General features: G+C 38.7%; 1 non-coding gene across 1 annotated transcript; it reads right to left on the bottom strand.

The window, feature by feature from the left end:
* Positions 1–682: 682 nt before the first annotated feature.
* Positions 683–789, bottom strand: LOC133820244 (small nucleolar RNA R71). Its single transcript, XR_009886669.1, has one exon. It is a non-coding gene; the product is annotated as a small nucleolar RNA R71 (small nucleolar RNA).
* Between the last annotated feature and the right edge of the window lie 19,039 nt (positions 790–19,828).

The raw sequence follows: 19,828 nt of genomic DNA, 5'->3' as shown, positions 1-19,828 counted from the left end.
AGTGTGAGAGCAAGTGGAATCAAATAGGCCTGGAGACAAGTAAACCATAAAAATTATATTGTTGTCAAACCTCTAAAAATTCTAAGTACGCTTCGTGGTTGCGGTTTTAACTAATCTTCCACGTCAAAAAATTGTTTGTTTGAGATTATCTTTGCTGTCTTGTTTGTGAAAATTATATGCATCATTGGTAACATAACTCTAAAAATCATTTGGTAAAAAGACATTTATCTTTGTTTGAAATTGAAAGTGTTAGTAAAAATTTGAGCATCATGGAACCAATTGCTAATATTAATAGAAATCCTATTGATGAAAATGTTGTGCCTGAAAAAACCTTGCTTGAATATTTTGCACCTATTTCAGCTAATGCTCCTTCATGTATTGTTTTTCCTACCACTTTTGCTACCCATTTTGAGCTTAAACCATCAATCATTAAATTGTTGCCATCTTTTTATGGATTAGATAGAGAGGATCATTACATGTATGTCAAATATTTCTTCAAAGTTTGCTCAACATTTAGATTTCAAAATTTTCGGATGAGTTAGTCAAACTAAGATTATTTCCTATTTCATTAAAATACAAATCAAAAGCTTGGTTAAATTCCCTTCCCACGGGGTCTATAACTACATGGGATCAACTTTATAATAAATTCTTGTTGAAATTTTTTCCTGTTTCTAAAACTGATAGTCTAAGGAGAGAAATCTCCAAGATTTTTCAAAAAGATGATGAAGAGTTTTATGAATGTTGGGAAAAATTTAAAGATCTATTATTAAAATATCATCATCATGGTTTTGAAAAATCGAAACTTGTAAAATATTTTTATGATGGTTTGACTCCCTCTAATCGTCAAATGATTCAATCTATGCATACTAGAAATTTTTTAAAATTTCAAGGGCAAGAAGTGTAGAGTCCAAGAACTTTACTTAGCTAAGATAGATAATAGTATGATAGTATTTATAGCATTATCTTTGTTATTGTGGATTTTTGGTTCAGACCGGGAATTATTTGGACACTCATAGTAGTACTTATAGATTTTCTAAGTTTAATCTATAGTTTAAGAATATTAAGTTAACCTAAGGTTTGATTAATGTGACTGATATTAAGGAATATATTGTTATATTATAAGGTTTAGACATCAACCAATAGGATTTTAAGCACATGTTTTGAATGGTAATTAAGGATTAAGATTTTTGAGGATTAAATATAATAAGGAGTAAAGTTTGAATGTTATAGGGTCAGTCAGCAGCTTTGAGTACGTTGAGGGCTTAGTCAAGGCTGTTTACTCCATTCAAACCTAGCTAAAAATGTGTAATTTCGTGTTTAAATATTCAGCGTATGCCGATATATCGCAGCTATAGGGGGCGATATGTCGCAGCACGTAGATACGGAAAACACGAAACGATGCACGGTCGCCTCGGGCATACTGGCCCAGGCGATATATCGCCTACAGGGGGCGATATATCGCCTCCTTCAGCATGGATTCAAACTCTTTTGAATTCATTTCCTTTCAGCCATTCAAACTCCTTCAACAGTCCAGCATCTTGTGAACGAGTCTTCAGCCTCTGCTGAACGATTATTCAAATGATTTTCACCTAAAAAGCCATTATTTTTATTCAAGTAAAATCAAGATATTTTCATTCCCAAACTCTATAAATAGGACCTAGTACCCAGCCATTATTCACCATTTTCTCTAAGTTCAGAGGCTGCTAGTGTTAAGTGAGTGTGAGAGTGTAAACACTTGGTTTGGGGAAAAACTATAAGCTTAAACATCATAAGCTTATCAAACACTTTGGGAAGTGAGTTCTATAGTATTTCGGTGAAGGTTAGAGTGATCTTGCAATCTTTGAGGTAAACCCAAAACTCTAGTTCCTTTCTGTATTTTATGTTATTTCCTTCCTCAAAACCTTCTACTCAGTCCCCTAACCTTATTCTTATTTTGGTTAGGGAATCCAAACTTTTAAGCATATAAGTTGGTAAGTATGTTTTTATGGTTTAGTCTTTCCATCTCTTTCATTTCATCTCCTTTCTTTAGACTCACTCTTTCTTATGGTTTTAGGAGTGTTCCAAAAGTCCCAACTCAGTCCATAATCCCGGTAACTTTGGTAAGGAAAATAGGCTAGAATTAATATGTTATGTGCTTATGTTATCTATATGTTTATGTTATTAAAAGTGTTATGATATGTATATGTGTATGTTTGTAGGCTTGGGCATATGACCCATATGACTAACAAGACCCCAAATGGGTTATGGGCATATGACCTACTTAGCTAGTAGGACCCCATTAACCCCATGGGCATATGCTTGTTTAGTCTATGGGACCCCAAGTAATAATGGCCATTATAATAAGTGAATTATGTGTTATGATATGTCTTTACGTTATTATGAAATTATGTTTATGTTTATGACTATGTGTTAGATTTTCCTTGCTGGGCATTAGGCTCATTCCTTTCTGTTTATGTGCAGGAAAATAAGCTTAGAGGCGGAAAGATTCGTGACGCTTAGAGGATGTGTATCGATGGTGAATGGAGTCAAGGGGCCGAGCGTTATTCGATTCGAGGATGTAGTCTTGTTTATGTTTTTATGGTTTTAAATGTATTTTCCGCATTCTCTATGTAAATCTTTTTAGTTTTTAAGTTATTTTTGTTTTAAAGACAATGGGTACCCATATCCTACTTATTTTATGAAAGTAACCTTTGTTTCCATAAGTTTTCAATAAAATTATGGTATTTTCCGCAAAAATGTAAGTTTTATGTATAGATTCGTTAATGGTCCAAGTAGTCTAGATTAGTGGGTCGTTACAGTTGGTATCAGAGCAAACGGTTCCTTCGCATGAAGTTCTCCTCGATACACATGCTCAAAGCTCCGAATCGGACCGCCAAGTAAGTGTTTAAGTTACAAGTTACAAGTTACTTTGTCTATGTGTATAGCTAACACTTTTAGTGTTTATGTTTTCAGTTAAGAATGAACGGAGCTTTAAGCAATGAGGATATCCGAGCCATTAAGGCTTTAAAAAGAATAAGGGAGCCAAGAAACACTGTAGGAGCACTAGAAAAGATCACTCGAAGATTGATCTTGTTCCACAAAGAGATAGGTCACCTTCAAGAGTCTAAGAAAATCATGATGAGAGCTGCAGAACAATATGTCCTAGTAATTAGGCTTTTAAAAGATTTTCCTTCAGCAATTTTAACTTTAGAAGAAATATGGGAGAATATAAATAATGATGATGACTTACAAGCAGCCCTAAGATATTATTCTCTCATACTTAAGTTCACCTATGACTTAGAGTTTCAATTCACTAATGAGCAACAACATAGGATCTTCTTAAATCTTCCCCGAGGAAATTTTGAGGCTCAAGACAATGATGATTATAAGGAGATAGATAATGATATGCTAGATGAAGGATCGGATGTAGAAGATCCTGATTTTTAGAATAGCTAGTTTTTCATTGTTTGTTTTGTTTATTTCTTTATTTTATGATTGTAATAAGTGAAAATCTTTTTCCAAATTGATTTCATGTTATTTTATTTTCATGTATGAGTTTGATTTTTTTCGCAATCATAATGAGTAATAAATAAAATGAATAATGACTAAGTTCAGTGAAGGTGGATACAAATCAATGAACCAAGTTTCCTTATTGAGAGTTAGGGGGCCTTAGTAGTGGGAACGATTTTACTGATCCCAGCCCTCCCTCAATATGGTTAACTTTGGAACAAAGATAAGTTTCGAGCCTGAGAATTAAGTCATATAGGAAGATTAGAAACACACTTAGAAAATAAAGATGACTTATTTTTCTAAGTATAGAAACCCACTCTAATAATAAATAAAGACCTATATAATTTTTCATAAGAAGTCATAATAAATAGGTCCGAGATATGTTTGTTTTAGAATAAGTTTTTGCCTTAGAGCCTATTAGGGTAAGTTCTAACAAGTTCTCGACTGTTAGAACTTTTGGTGAAGATGTCGCTCCGAAGATCTGCACGCACCAACGGAAACGCCTCCAACGTTGTTCCAACGACCAATGATGCCCTCCAGTTCGCAGAAGAGGAGTGCGTACTACTACTAGCCGCAACGCGCCGACACCGTCAGCTGACAACACCGTGGAAATCGCTAGACGGCGACAACAAGTCGAGGAACTCTTGCAGCAACAACGTCAACAGGCGCAGACTCAGCCTCAGCCTCCGCCGCAACCGCAGTCGCAGCTACAACAAATGGCCCTAGCACCCCAACAAGTTGGTCCATATGGGGGATGGCCAGTGACGAACTACGCACCACATCCAGTACCGAATATGGAGTCAGTATATGAGAGGTTCCGCAAGCAGCACGCTCCAAACTTTAAAGGGACTATAGACCCCTTTGAGGCAGAAGAGTGGCTAAGGATGTGAAGCCAATTCTTACGCACATGAATTTCAGTAATGCAGACCGCATATCCTGCGTCTCGTCATTACTTAGGAAGGATGCCAGAGTATGGTGGGACTTAGTTCATCAGACTAACGATGTCACCACCATGATATGGACAAGATTTGTGGAGCCATTCCACAAGAAGTATTACACCTCGGCATTCATCGCTAATGGTAGAAGAATATGCTCGTCAGTTCAACAGATTAGTCAAGTTTGCACCAGAGTTGGTCTCAACCGACTTTACAAGGTTGACCAAGTTCGTCAGAGGACTTAGACCAAAGATGGAATTAGGGGTTAAGCTAGCAGACCTGGGAACTACAACAAAAAGGATTCAGAGGAATGCTAAGAGGGATTAAAACGATGGTTCCAGACCAAAGTCTTTGCATTGACCCAAGGAGGAACCCATGCTAGTAACAAGCATTTATAGGTCAGATCATATCCTCAATAGTATATGTATCGCTAGATTGGTAGCAGTATACTCGTATATCTCGTTAGGAATGATAGAAAAACTAGACAAACCTAGTGAAAGATTTAGAACTAGGTTTGTAACCGAGTTGCCTTCGGGCAGAGTAGTTCTATCATCACGAATAGTACGAGGCTTACCGATCAAGATTGAGGACATAGGACTAGAAGGAGATCTGATAGAGCTAGTAATCAAGGACTTCGACGTAATACTAAGCATGGATTGGCTAGCACGGCATGGCGCAACGATCGACAGCAAACGCAAGAAGGTGATGTTCGAGACTCCTGACGGCCAGAGACGATGCTTCATGGGACAAGCTTCAGGACTACGCACACCGTTAGTGTCATCTCTCAAAGCTCAACAAATGATGGAGAAAGGATGCCAAGCATTCTTAGCCAGCATCACGAATGTGGAGAAGGAGACATCACTCAAAGTTGGAGATGTTCGGGTTATACAAGAATTTCCAGAAGTTTTCCCCGATGACTTGCCAGGATTGCTGCCAAATCGAGAAATAGACTTCACGATAGAATTAGTACCCGGCACCGAGCCTATCTCTAAGGCACCATACCGGATGGCACCTACGGAACTCAAGGAGTTAAAGACGCAGCTATAAGAACTCCTAGACTTGGGTTTCATTAGGCCAAGCCATTCACCATGGGGAGCTCCGGTACTATTCGTGAAGAAGAAGGACGGAAGTATGCGGATGTGCATAGACTACCGTGAGCTGAACAAAGTAATGATTAAGAACAAGTACCCGCTACCTCGGATTGATGATTTATTCGATCAACTCCGAGGCGCGACTGTATTCTCTAAGATCGATTTAAGGTCCGGGTATCATCAGCTCAAGGTAAAAGGAGAAGATATTCCTAAGATAGCCTTTAGGACTCGTTATGGACATTACGAGTTGGTTATGTCTTTTGGTCTTGCTAACACACCAGCCGCGTTATGGACTTAATGAATAAGGTCTTCAAGGATTAGTTAGATAAATTCGTCGTTGTATTCATCGACGATATCTTAGTATACTCCAAGGATGAAGTAGAGCACGAGGAACATTTGAGGATGATTTTGACGCGATTGAAGGAGCACCAACTCTACGCGAAGTTCAAGAAATGCGAGTTTTGACTCTCACAAGTGGCGTTCCTCGGGCACATCATATCGAAAGACGGAGTTGCAGTAGATCCATCAAAGGTAGAGGCCGTGAAGGATTGGCCTAGACCAAAGAACGCGTCAGAAGTAAGAAGCTTCTTAGGGCTAGCAGGTTACTATAGAAAGTTGTAGAGAGCTTTTTCTAAGATAGCCACTCCACTCACCAACCTGACCCGGAAGCAACAAAAGTTTAACTGGAACGATAAGTGTGAAGAAAGCTTCCAGTTGCTTTAAGATAAGCCTTGCTCAACACTAGCACTTAGTGTACAGACACCCGACGATAAGTTCGTTGTCTAATGCGATGCATCAAAGCTAGGATTGGGAAGCGTGTTGATGCAAAAACGACAAAGTGATAGCCTACGCCTCACGACAGTTGAAGGAGTATGAACAACGCTACCCAACTCACGATATGGAGTTGGCAGCGGTGGTCGATGCAAACCTGGCACCATTATCTTTACGGAGAACGGTGCGAGATTTATACGGACCACAAGAGTTTAAAATACTTCTTTACACAGAAGGAGCTCAACATAAGGCAGCGCAGGTGGATATAATTAGTCAAGGATTACAACTACGAAATCCTATACCACCCAGGGAAAGCGAATGTAGTTGCCGATGCACTCAGCCGGAAAAACTATGGGAATTTAGCAGCCTTATCCGGGATAGAAAAGCCACTACAGCAGGAGCTTATCAGTGCTGGAATAGAAATGGTTGTAGGCAAGCTGGCTAACTTGTCTATCCAATCAAATCTGCTAGAGGACATACGGATTGGTCAGAGACATGACGATTCGCTAGCACCACATATGGAAGCAGTAAGAGAAGGCAAGAATACAGATTTCTCAATATCTAGCCAAGGTTTATTGAGATATAAGGATCGGGTATGCGTGCCAGACAATCAGAGTATTAAGAAGACAATCCTAGAAGAAGTGCATAATGCCCCGTACTCAGTTCATCCAGGGTCTACCAAGATGACTCATGACATCAAGGCAGTCTATTGGTGGCCAGGGATGAAGAAGGACATAGCGGAGTATGTATCTAAGTGTCTGGTATGCCATCAAGTGAAAGCAGAGCATCAGCGGCCTGCAGGTTTATTGCAACCGCTTAGCATACCAGAATGGAAGTGGGACGATATAGCCATGAACTTCGTGACGGATCTGCCAAAGACGAATAAGCAGCATGATTCCGCTTGGATAGTAATAAATAGACTAACCAAGTAGGCTCATTTCCTGCCTGTTAAAACTTCATGCACGGCAGACCAATATGCAGACATCTACATCCAAGAGATTGTACGATTGCATGGAATCCCCAAAACGATAGTGTCAGATAGAGGATCAGTATTTACGTCAAGATTTTGGAGAAGCTTATAGCAAGCCATGGGTACTGAGTTAAGCCTTAGTACAGCTTTCCATCCTCAGACAGATGGGCAGCTGAGCGTACGATTCAGATCTTAGAGGATATGCTATGCGCGTGTATACTTGATTTTGGAGGATCGTGGAATAAGTACTTACCACTGATCGAGTTCTCGTACAACAACAGCTACCAGTCAACGATCGGAATGGCACCTTATGTGTTGCTATATGGAAGAAGGTACCGATCACCGTTGCACTGGGACGAGGTAGGAGAAAGGCAGCTTAAGGCTCGAAGCTGTTAGACAAGCTTAAGAAGCAGTAACGCTTATTAGACAGCGTATGCTGGCTGCTCAAAGCCGTCAGAAAAGCTATGCGGATACCAAGCGACGCGATGTGGAATTCCAAGTTGGAGATCAAGTCTTCTTGAAGATATCTCCTATGAAAGGTGTCAAGCAGTTCGGGAAGAAAGGCAAGCTTCGTCCCCGATTCATAGGTCCTTTTAGATATTGGACAAAGTGGGAACAGTTGCGTATAGACTAGCCCTACCGCCAGCACTAGCCGATAGTCACAACGTCTTCCACATCTCAATGTTACGCAAATATGTGTCAGACCCATCTCACGTCCTCAAATACGATACGATAGCACTCCAGAAAGACTTAAGTTACGAGGAACGACCGGTTAGCATCCTAGATAGAGGGATGAAGTAGTTACGGTCCAAGAGCTTTCCTATAGTCAAAGTCCTATGGAGCAATAGTTCTGAATGCGAGGCAACGTGGGAGTTGGAGGAGGACATGCAAGGCCGGTATCCGGAGATATGTGATAAGTAAATTTCGAGGACGAAATTCTTTTTAGTAGGGGAGAATTGTAGAGTCCAAGAACTTTACTTAGCTAAGATAGATAATAGTATGATAGTATTTATAGCATTATCTTTGTTATTGTGGATTTTTGGTTCAGACCGGGAATTATTTGGACACTCATAGTAGTACTTATAGATTTTCTAAGTTTAATCTATAGTTTAAGAATATTAAGTTAACCTAAGGTTTGATTAATGTGACTGATATTAAGGAATATATTGTTATATTATAAGGTTTAGACATCAACCAATAGGATTTTAAGCACATGTTTTGAATGGTAATTAAGGATTAAGATTTTTGAGGATTAAATATAATAAGGAGTAAAGTTTGAATGTTATAGGGTCAGTCAGCAGCTTTGAGTACGTTGAGGGCTTAGTCAAGGCTGTTTACTCCATTCAAACCTAGCTAAAAATGTGTAATTTCGTGTTTAAATATTCAGCGTATGCCGATATATCGCAGCTATAGGGGGCGATATGTCGCAGCACGTAGATACGGAAAACACGAAACGATGCACGGTCGCCTCGGGCATACTGGCCCAGGCGATATATCGCCTACAGGGGGCGATATATCGCCTCCTTCAGCATGGATTCAAACTCTTTTGAATTCATTTCCTTTCAGCCATTCAAACTCCTTCAACAGTCCAGCATCTTGTGAACGAGTCTTCAGCCTCTGCTGAACGATTATTCAAATGATTTTCACCTAAAAAGCCATTATTTTTATTCAAGTAAAATCAAGATATTTTCATTCCCAAACTCTATAAATAGGACCTAGTACCCAGCCATTATTCACCATTTTCTCTAAGTTCAGAGGCTGCTAGTGTTAAGTGAGTGTGAGAGTGTAAACACTTGGTTTGGGGAAAAACTATAAGCTTAAACATCATAAGCTTATCAAACACTTTGGGAAGTGAGTTCTATAGTATTTCGGTGAAGGTTAGAGTGATCTTGCAATCTTTGAGGTAAACCCAAAACTCTAGTTCCTTTCTGTATTTTATGTTATTTCCTTCCTCAAAACCTTCTACTCAGTCCCCTAACCTTATTCTTATTTTGGTTAGGGAATCCAAACTTTTAAGCATATAAGTTGGTAAGTATGTTTTTATGGTTTAGTCTTTCCATCTCTTTCATTTCATCTCCTTTCTTTAGACTCACTCTTTCTTATGGTTTTAGGAGTGTTCCAAAAGTCCCAACTCAGTCCATAATCCCGGTAACTTTGGTAAGGAAAATAGGCTAGAATTAATATGTTATGTGCTTATGCTATCTATATGTTTATGTTATTAAAAGTGTTATGATATGTATATGTGTATGTTTGTAGGCTTGGGCATATGACCCATATGACTAACAAGACCCCAAATGGGTTATGGGCATATGACCTACTTAGCTAGTAGGACCCCATTAACCCCATGGGCATATGCTTGTTTAGTCTATGGGACCCCAAGTAATAATGGCCATTATAATAAGTGAATTATGTGTTATGATATGTCTTTACGTTATTATGAAATTATGTTTATGTTTATGACTATGTGTTAGATTTTCCTTGCTGGGCATTAGGCTCATTCCTTTCTGTTTATGTGCAGGAAAATAAGCTTAGAGGCGGAAAGATTCGTGACGCTTAGAGGATGTGTATCGATGGTGAATGGAGTCAAGGGGCCGAGCGTTATTCGATTCGAGGATGTAGTCTTGTTTATGTTTTTATGGTTTTAAATGTATTTTCCGCATTCTCTATGTAAATCTTTTTAGTTTTTAAGTTATTTTTGTTTTAAAGACAATGGGTACCCATATCCTACTTATTTTATGAAAGTAACCTTTGTTTCCATAAGTTTTCAATAAAATTATGGTATTTTCCGCAAAAATGTAAGTTTTATGTATAGATTCGTTAATGGTCCAAGTAGTCTAGATTAGTGGGTCGTTACAAGAAGCTTAGGACGCCTTTGAAGATTTATCTGTCAATTCACAACAATAGAATTATTTTGATCCTAGGTCTAGGTCAATTAATTGTAAAATGCCCTAATCTAATACTTTGTAAAATATCTGCATGTTCATAAGTTTATAGAAGAAAAGCCACTTATTATAAAAGTCCCAGTGGGGCCTTCCTAAAAACATGCAAGTTGGGCCCAAGAGTTTAAAAAGAAAATAATAGTTTTTATGTAACGTTTTAAAAATAATAAAAGTTCAAGTCCCACTGATAAGTTCTAAAAGTTAAAATAAACATAATAGTATTCTTTAGAAATTTGCATTAACATGATCGTTTTCTCGTCCATAGGATGCCCCTATGCCATACACACCCCGATGTTGGAACTTCCCACATCACCACGCGTGCCACAGATAAATCCTATTTACTACTTGGAAGGGAAAGTAAAGGAGTGAGCTAAAAGCTCAGTAAGGAAGTACAAATAACACACACAAGTATACACACAAAACATATTCATATTCATACATCGTTACACATCATAAACATTCTTATCATAACCATCATCATCATAAGCATAGTCATCATAATCATAACCATTATAAGCATTATCATTATAAAAATCATCATCGTAACATTATCATCATAAGCATCATCATCATATACTTGTGAACATGGCCCGCTATCTTGTCCATGTCACATCTTTAGGTAAACTGGATCTCTGGTCCTTGAATAACCTCGGCGCGTCCGCCCTAGGAGTCACGCCTTTATATCCTTAGTAACTCGGGTTACATCTTCATATCCTTAGCAACTTCTTTATTGTGTCGCGTTCATCACGCTAACAGCCATTACATATCATACAACATACATAAATACATTCAATTTAGTCATATCAAAGCCAAGGAAAGATACATGATTCCTTACATTCATCATCATATCATAACAACATTTCACACATCATATCAGATGGTACATTTTCATATATATCATTTATCCTTAAACAAGCCAATCTTACCATTCATAGCATAAACAAACAAAATTCTATCTAACTTCCTTACCTCAGGTCCAAGCAAAGCAAAAATTGACAAACTTCACAACGAGCCTATACCATAATCAAATAACATTCTTTAGCATCACATAAGATTTTCTTGTGCCCAACTCATATATCCCATGTGTGCATGGGTCATGCACACATGGTAAAAACTACTCATAATTTTCAAATAGGCATAATTACACATAAAATCACTAAAAGAATAATGCAAATTATACCTATGTTACATGCATGGTTTTTAAATAAAAATCATATGGTTGAATATTAGACATATTTTTTAACGTAAAAGTGCATTTGCATGCGACATGCGTACGTGGGAACGTTGTTAAAAAGTGACGTTAAAAATGATAATTCCTACACGCTTATTTCTATCGTTTTCGAAACAAGGATTTAGTAACATACTTTTATTACCATTATTTATCTCTTTAAAAATCACTAAGTTGATTAAACCTCTAAAACATTATTTTTATTTCATAAAATAATTTATTTGGTCATTTAAAAATATAATAATTCCATTATTTATTTTTAAATTAAATAAAAATAATAAAGGCTAGAAATTATGTGAAATAGTTATAATTAACACGTTTCCTTAGAAAATAATAATTTAATTTAAATTAATAAAATTACAAACTTGGTGTGAGAAAAATATAATTTTTAGGTGTGAGAAAAATATATTTTATTTGTATTATTTTAAGACTTAATTTTAAGTAAAATAAATTCATAAGTGATAATCCAATAATTATTTTTAAATTATTGAACTAAACTTTCAGTCACTATTTAATTTATTTAAAAATCACAAGTGAATTAATCTCAACATTTTTCTTAATTAAAATAAAGAAAAATCATATCTATTAAAATGAGCACTCATGGTTACATTTAAAAATACAATTTGTAATATTGACATAACTTAGGGTTATATAATTTCACAAACACACAATTTTTCCCTTCATTTTTAAAAAAAAAAAACTTTCCAATATTTTACCAAAAATTCCAACAACCATATACGCTCTAAAAAATTACCATATTGAATCTAAACCTCATATTTTCTCTAAAAATATATAAAAAATCTGTAGGTATTTATTTGAGTAAAAAATATCATTTTAATGCATTTTAAAGTTCCATTTAATTTCTTAAAACATTATAGCACTTGCAAAATCATTTAAGCATGCAAAAACATTATTTTCATCATATTCTAAACCATTTAAACACCAAAATCAGCAAGCTTATCAAATCAAAAATCCATCTTTTATATCATGCTTCACAAAATTTACATCATTATACATGTTTAAATCCACAAAAATTAATTCACAAACCCTAGCATGTTCCTAATATGCATGGATGATACAAAATCAAACAACTCACCATGCATTACATCCTTTTGCCAAAACCCTTAGGAATTAAACATAAATAGAAAAAAAAATTCTCATTTACATTCACATGCATCCTAGCATGTTTCTATCATCACTCATGCATACAATAACCTATTGATACATTATCTCCCAATTTCATGGATTCAATCATCAAGAGTCTAAATTATTATTATACCAAAAATTATATGGGGTCCTAGAACATGGATCTAATCTAAAAATACAACAACAATAACAATAACAAAACATAAAGGAGATTCCTAGACATGCATAGGCCGAAACATACATAAACATAAACACAAAATATCATCAATCATCATACTTAGCAAATCGATACCAAATCCCTTCATACATTAAATCACAAAACCCTTCATGCATTGAACAACCATAGCCCTTCATCCTTTGATCCAAAATAACATACCACCAACAATTAAAAGAAAAAAAAAAGACAACATAATATTACAATTCACAAATCTTTAATCTCCCCAAGAAAACAAAATCAACACATAGATTGAGGGAGGAGTCCAATACCTTTCTTGAGAGAACACAAGAACCAACACCCAAATGACAATCACTCTTGAATACCCTAGGGTTTTTTTTTTCAAAACCCGTGAGAAGAAGAACACAAAAACTTAGGATGGTGGGGAAGAGAAACATTAGACTTAAAATTCATAAAGGATCAACAATATAAAAACCATACCTATGACTTCCCAAGACCTTCTTCTTCTCCCTCCTTTCTTTTCTTCCTTTCTCTCATTCTCTCTCTAGAACGCGTCTCTCTCCTTCTCTCTAGGCCGACACCACCAATTGAGCATAATGCTCTCTTCCTTTTTCCTTCCCTCTTTATTCTAAACTACCCAAGGAAAATAATTGGTAAGTTTCCTAATTGTACATATTTTCTTTTAATTTGATTTATTTGATTGAAGAAGAAAAAGCAACAAAATAAATGGGACAACTCAATTTCCGCCATTCCCTCTTGCAGTCCACCCTTGTTGCCCTTTCTCTCATTTATTTTTTTTAAGATAAATAATTACAATAAAAAGGAAACTAAAGTGTCTACAAAATTCCACACAAGTGCACCATGCAACCATGCACATGCACACACTTAACCACTAGGGTGCATCACTACCTACCATGTACCTTAGTGCATTCAACCAAAACTTAATTATTCACATTTTAAAATAAATAAATAAATAACAATTAACAATTAAATTCACAAAAATTCTACCAAAATATTCTAACAATTAATTTTAAACAAATAAATAAAATAATTCACAACACTTAACAATTTAATAAAACAAAGCACAATATTTAATAACTAAAAAAAAATTTGGTGCGCTACACTAATTCACCAAAAAGAGGAGGAAGGTATGAAGTAAAAGATGAATTACACTTAAGAACATTCTTAGACAAATTAGCAAGAAAAGTAGAAGCTTTAGACATAAGCCAAACCATAAATTCTCCAATATAACCAAGAAAATATGTTTGTTTTATATGTTCTAGTCCTTGCTATAATGTCCAATCATGTCCTTCCTACCAAGAGGCTTTTTCTGAGGAGTCCAGTGCTCTTCATGCTTATGGGAAACCAAATGATAGCCCATTTTCATTCACTTATAATCCAAATTGGAGAAACCACCCAAACTTTCCATAGAGACAAAACCAATCTCCAATGAATCAAGGGCACCAATACAACACGCAAAACCAAACTCATGCCCCACAAAATCAACCATATCCTCAACAAAGGAAACCTTCCTTAGAAGATACTTTACAAAAATTTATGCAATCCACTCAACAACTCCTATGAAATCAGTCTCAATCAATTACCAAACTCGAGACACAAGTAGGATAACTCCCTACTGCTTTAGCTGAAAGAGAAAAAGAACATTTCCTAGTCAACCTATCCCAAATCCAAAATGTCAATATGAGATAGGAAAGTCTAGTCATAATGGAGAAGCCAAATAAATTTCAACTCTTAGGTCCGGAAATAATATTGTCAAACTCGATTACATACCCGAGGTTGAAAAAGAAAAAGAAAAGAGTTAGCCTTTTAGTTCTAATGCCAATGACTCTACAAATGTGGATACTTCAATCAATTCTTTCATTCCAAAAGCCCCATTCCCACAAGTATTACTTCCAATTCAAAAAGGCGGCCAATATAATGACATCTTAGAAGTTTTTAAACAAGTTAGTATCAATATCCCTTTCTTAGATGCCATTAAACAAATTCCCGCCTACTCTAAATTTTTTAACGATCTTTGTATCGTAAAAAGAAACACTAATGTTCCTAAAAAGACATTTTTAACTGAACAAGCTAGTTCCATTATTCAATATAAGAGTCTTTTTAAATATAAAGATCCTAGTGTCCCACAATTTCATGCATTATTGGTGATCATTTTATTAACAAGGCTTTACTTTATTTGGGTGCTAGTGTGAATTTATTGTCTTATTCTGTTTATATGCAACTTGGTCTTGGTGAACTAAAACCTACTTCTATATCTCTTCAATTAGCCGATCGTTCTGTGAAAATTCATGGAGGCATTATAGAAGATGTTTTGATCAAAGTTGACAAATTTTACTTTCCTGTTGAGTTCATTGTTCTCAACTTGAGGAAAATGTGCATGCTTAAATTCCTACCATTTTAGGTAGACCATTCTTAGCTACATCTAATGGAATCATTAAGTGTCGTAATGATGTTTTAAAATTATCTTTTGGAAATATGACTGTTGAATTGAATGTATTTAATGTCGCTAAATCTGTTAAGCGTGAGGAAGTGCATGAAGTTAACATGATTGAGAATATTTTTGAAGATGATGGAAATGACTGGCTTGACCTTTGTGAAAATTATTTTTGTATGAGCTTACATGTTGATGATTCCATGAATGATGTGAATTCTTTGTTAGAGGCCATTCCCTTAAATGATACCATAACTGAACATTTTTCACCCCTAGAGAATATTCAATCAATTTCTGAGTCTCCAATGTAAGACCTAAAACCTTTGCCAGAAAATTTAAAATATGCATTTCTAGGAGAGTATGAAACCTTGCTTGTTATCATATCATCCACCTTAGATAAAGAACAATAAGATAAATTGTTAGATGTCCTTAGAAAACATAAAGAAGCCATAGGTTTGACCATTGGAGACATTAAAGGAATTAGCCCATCCATATGTATGCATAGAATCCATCTAGAAGAGAATTCTAAAACCTCTCAGGAATTTAAAAGAAGGCTAAATCCAAATATGAAAGAAGTAGTTAGAGAAGATGTCATTAAATTATTAGACGTAGGTATCATTTACCCTATTTCTGATAGTCAATGGGTTAGTCCAGTTCAAGTTGTGCCCAAGAAGTCTGGGATGACAGTTGTTGAAAACAAGAAAAATGAATTAATCCCTACTAGAGTACAAACGGGGTGGAGAGTGCATTGACTATAGAAAGTTAAATAATGTTACTATAAAAGACCATTTTCCATTACCCTTTATTGATCAAATACTTGAACGTTTAGCTGGCCATGCATATTATTGCTTTCTTGATGAGTATTTGGGATATAACCAAATCCCCATTGCCCCAGAAGATCAAGAAAAGACTACATTTACATGCCCCTTCGGGACTTTTGCCTATCGTCGCATGCCTTTTGTTATCCCCAAAAATGGAGATTGATGACGTGGCAATAGAGGTGACAAATGGCAGTACATGTTCCATAATAGACACATTAAATAGTCAATAAATATATTGACTCCTCAGAGTTGTGATAAAGTGACCCGGTAGACTGATGAAGAGTTTTGACTGCTTGAGAGTGTCACGTCCAAGCCAAGTACCTTCGAGGAGCAGTCCAAGTGCCTGGTCGGACCTTGGTCCGATGAAAGGCCAAGGTGAGGTCGAACCTTGGTCCGAGGAGAGCCAAAGGGACCTTGGTCCGAGGAGAGCCAAAGGGACCTTGGTCCAAGGAGAACCCAAGAGAGTGGTCCGAGGAGAGCCCAAGGGACCTTGGTCCGAGGAGAACCCAAGAGAGTGGTCCGAGGAGAGCCCAAGGGACCTTGGTCCGAGGAGACCCCAAGAATGTGGGCCGAGGAGATCCCAAGGTTGTGGTCCGAGGAGACCCCAAGGGTGTGGTCCAAGGAGACCCCAAGAATTTGGTCTTTATGCATATGTCCAGCAAGTGCATGGTTGTCCAAATAAAGAAATGGCATGCTAGAGGAGAGTGCCATGTTAGACGAGAGACATGGCATGCTAGAGGAGAGTGCCATGTTAGAGGAGAGACATGGCATGCTAGAGGAGAGTGTCATGTTAGAGGAAAGAAGTGCATGTCCTACCACCATGCACATGTCCGACCAGCAAATGCTTGTCCTACCAGCAAGTGTAAGTCCTACCAACACTTGCATATGTCCAGGATGCATGTGTCCGACCAGCACTTGCATGAGTGGTCAGTAGGAGATATGGGTCGACCAAATAGAGGAGGACTAAGTCAAGATTCCCAGAAACGGCTTTGTTATCCAATAAATTAGCATTTGTGACGTGGCAGATAATCTCTTGACACGTGGCTAATGCTTGTAAAGCGTCTGCTAGAGTATCGACCAGGAGACACAGCAGAAGCAGGACAAGCCTGTCTTTCCCACGACCAGTCTGGTCGGTGGTTCCGCTGGCAAGGCAACATTTACGGGAAGATCTTTGTGAATCCCGAATTTATCTCATGCAATCTTCTGGATATCCCATTATTCAGGGGATAATATCTGTAACAATATTTTGTAACCCTCCATGAGCCTATAAATAGCAAGATATAGCTCAAGGGAAGGGACTTTTAGCTTCTGATTGATAGAGATATAGAATTTCTCCTAGTAAATTTGTATTGTTTGTCAGAAGTGTTGAAACTCATTGAACCCAAGTTCTCTGATCACACTTTTGGTTCCAGATCAATGTCATTCTAAGTGGACGTAGGTCATTACCAGATCCTGGGGCCGAACCACTATAAATTACTGTGTTTCCTTTACTTTTGTCATTACGTTATTCTCTTTACACTCGTCTATATCATTCATACTTTGACTCCGTGTCAGTTGGCTAAATCGTGGGTCAACATTCTGGTGCTTTCATTGAGAGGACGATTCATTGCTGTTAAGAAAACTGATGGCGAAAGCAGGAAGGAAAGCTGGCCAGACTGCCGCCGCTGTACCGTCGAATCCACCACCTCCTCCTCCCCCTGCAAGCATGGCGGAAGATGAGCCGCAACTAGATTTTGAAGAGGAGGAAATGGACGATGCGACACTGAAGAGCACCATGGGCGCATTGCAAGAAGAATTGGCTAGTCTGAAGGCCAATCAAGAGACTGCCGCAGAGGTTATGGCGCGACAGCAGCAGGAACTTGACCGTCAGCGGGCGGAGTTGAGCGAGAGACAAGCAGAGGTGGATCGCCGCCAGATCGAGGCCATGGAAGCCCTTGAAGCGGCCTTGCTGTTGGCTAGAAGTCAGGCCACACCTGCCTCGCAGCCTAACCAACCTGAAAATGGGCCACCTCAGAAGGGTCCCAATCCTAGCCCACCAGTTCAGCCTTCAAGTCCGCAAAGGCCTGAGCAGCCTCAGACGCCCCATGACGATGTCCCACTGGACCCCGAGGAAAATCCACCATCCCAGGCTGCTCGGGGTAACCCCCCGCAGCAAAGGCAGAATAGGGCCGAGCGTCAGCCTCGTAGTCCTAGGCGCCATGAGAATGATGGGCCAAACCAAGCGAACAGAGATCACTACCCTCCTGGTAATAGGAAGGACTCGGAACTAGGCTCTGCGGTTTGTGGACCCCCACGGCATAACGATGCACGGGGACACCGTGACCAGCGCAGGCCACCCTCTAACGCTCGGGGCATTTCTGCCAGAGACGGTCACAGAGGGAACAGTCAGTCTCACCACAGCCAGTCACGGTTCAGAGATGGTCATGGGTACAATGAAGCTGACTCAGGCAAGGACAATGCTGATGGGAGAAACGGAAATAGAGGTAAAAGCAGGAGCCAAGTACCTCAAGGTGACCAACCAAATAGACAAAATGCTGGGGGGCAACCCAAGCAAAATAATGTCTTCAACCGGCTCGGGGGTAGCGAGCAACGGAGAAGAGAGGAGGACCTGAGAGATGTACTCAACGATCGTCGAGAAAGGCACGGCGAGAACATCCCCCCTGCCACAGAGGCCACCACAATTCCTGTCGCAGTGCAAGCCCAGATAGACGCACTCAATCAGGCTGTGCAGCAGCTGGTCGGAGGAAGGACTTCTTACATCGACCACGACAAGAGGAAATGTACTCCTTTCGTCCAGAGGATAGCTAATGTCGAAACTCCCAGCAAGTTCAAAATGCCTACGCTCCCGAACTTTGATGGATATGGGGACCCAGTCTCGCATGTGAATAAATTTGAGATTCAGATGGACATTCAGAAAGTGTCCGAAGATGCTCGGTGCAGGATCTTCCCTGCAACACTTTCTGAAGCAGCACAGGAATGGTTCTTTAAGTTCCCACCTGCAAGCATAGTTTCCTGGGAAATGTTCGTAAGGGAGTTCTACGGACAATTCTATGCAGGTCGTGTGCACCCAACCGAAGCAAACCAGCTGGTCGAAATCCGCCAGCAGGACGGAGAGTCAGTGAAGGATTACGTCCAGCGCTTTATGCGGGCGGCGGCTGGAGCAAAAACAGTAGGAGACGAAGGCAAGATGATGGCCATTACCACAGGGGTAAAGCGTTGCTCTCCCCTCTGGAAGAGTCTCCGAAAGGAAGGAGTTAAAATGACCCAAGAGTTCTTGGATCGAGCCGATCGTTACATTAAGCTCGAGGAAGCCATTGTTGATGATGGGAAACCCTCGAACAAGGGTAAAAAGGCCGCCGAGCCTGCCAAAGCCGCCAATGGTTCCAAACCCGATGGCAACGACAAAGGCCATAAAAACGGCAACGGTAATGGCAAAAATGGTGGGAAACGGCCGTATAGCGAGCCTTCCACCTCCGACAATAAATGAGCCAAGGGTAATCGTTATGAACCTAGGTTCACTAACTACACTGCCCTCATCGAGTCTCGGGGAGAGGTTTACCAGGCCACAAGCTCTAGTGTACCTTACAAGAAACCTGGGCCCATTCGAAAAGACATTTCGAAAAGAGACACTACCAAGTTCTGTCGTTACCATAACGACTACGGACATGACACTAATGAATGCAACCAGTTAAAAGACGAGATCGAGTTCCTTATTAGACAAGGACACTTGAGGAGGTACGTACGGGCCTCGGGAACTTACCAACGAGAAGCTCCAGGTGGCAACGAGCAGGCGTCCACACGCCAACGCTCA

This window comes from Humulus lupulus, chromosome 2 (genome assembly GCF_963169125.1).
Source record: "Humulus lupulus chromosome 2, drHumLupu1.1, whole genome shotgun sequence".
Taxonomy (NCBI): Eukaryota; Viridiplantae; Streptophyta; class Magnoliopsida; order Rosales; family Cannabaceae; genus Humulus; species Humulus lupulus.
Note: the sequence above shows the minus strand (reverse complement) of the source record. Positions and strands in the feature narration are given on the sequence as shown.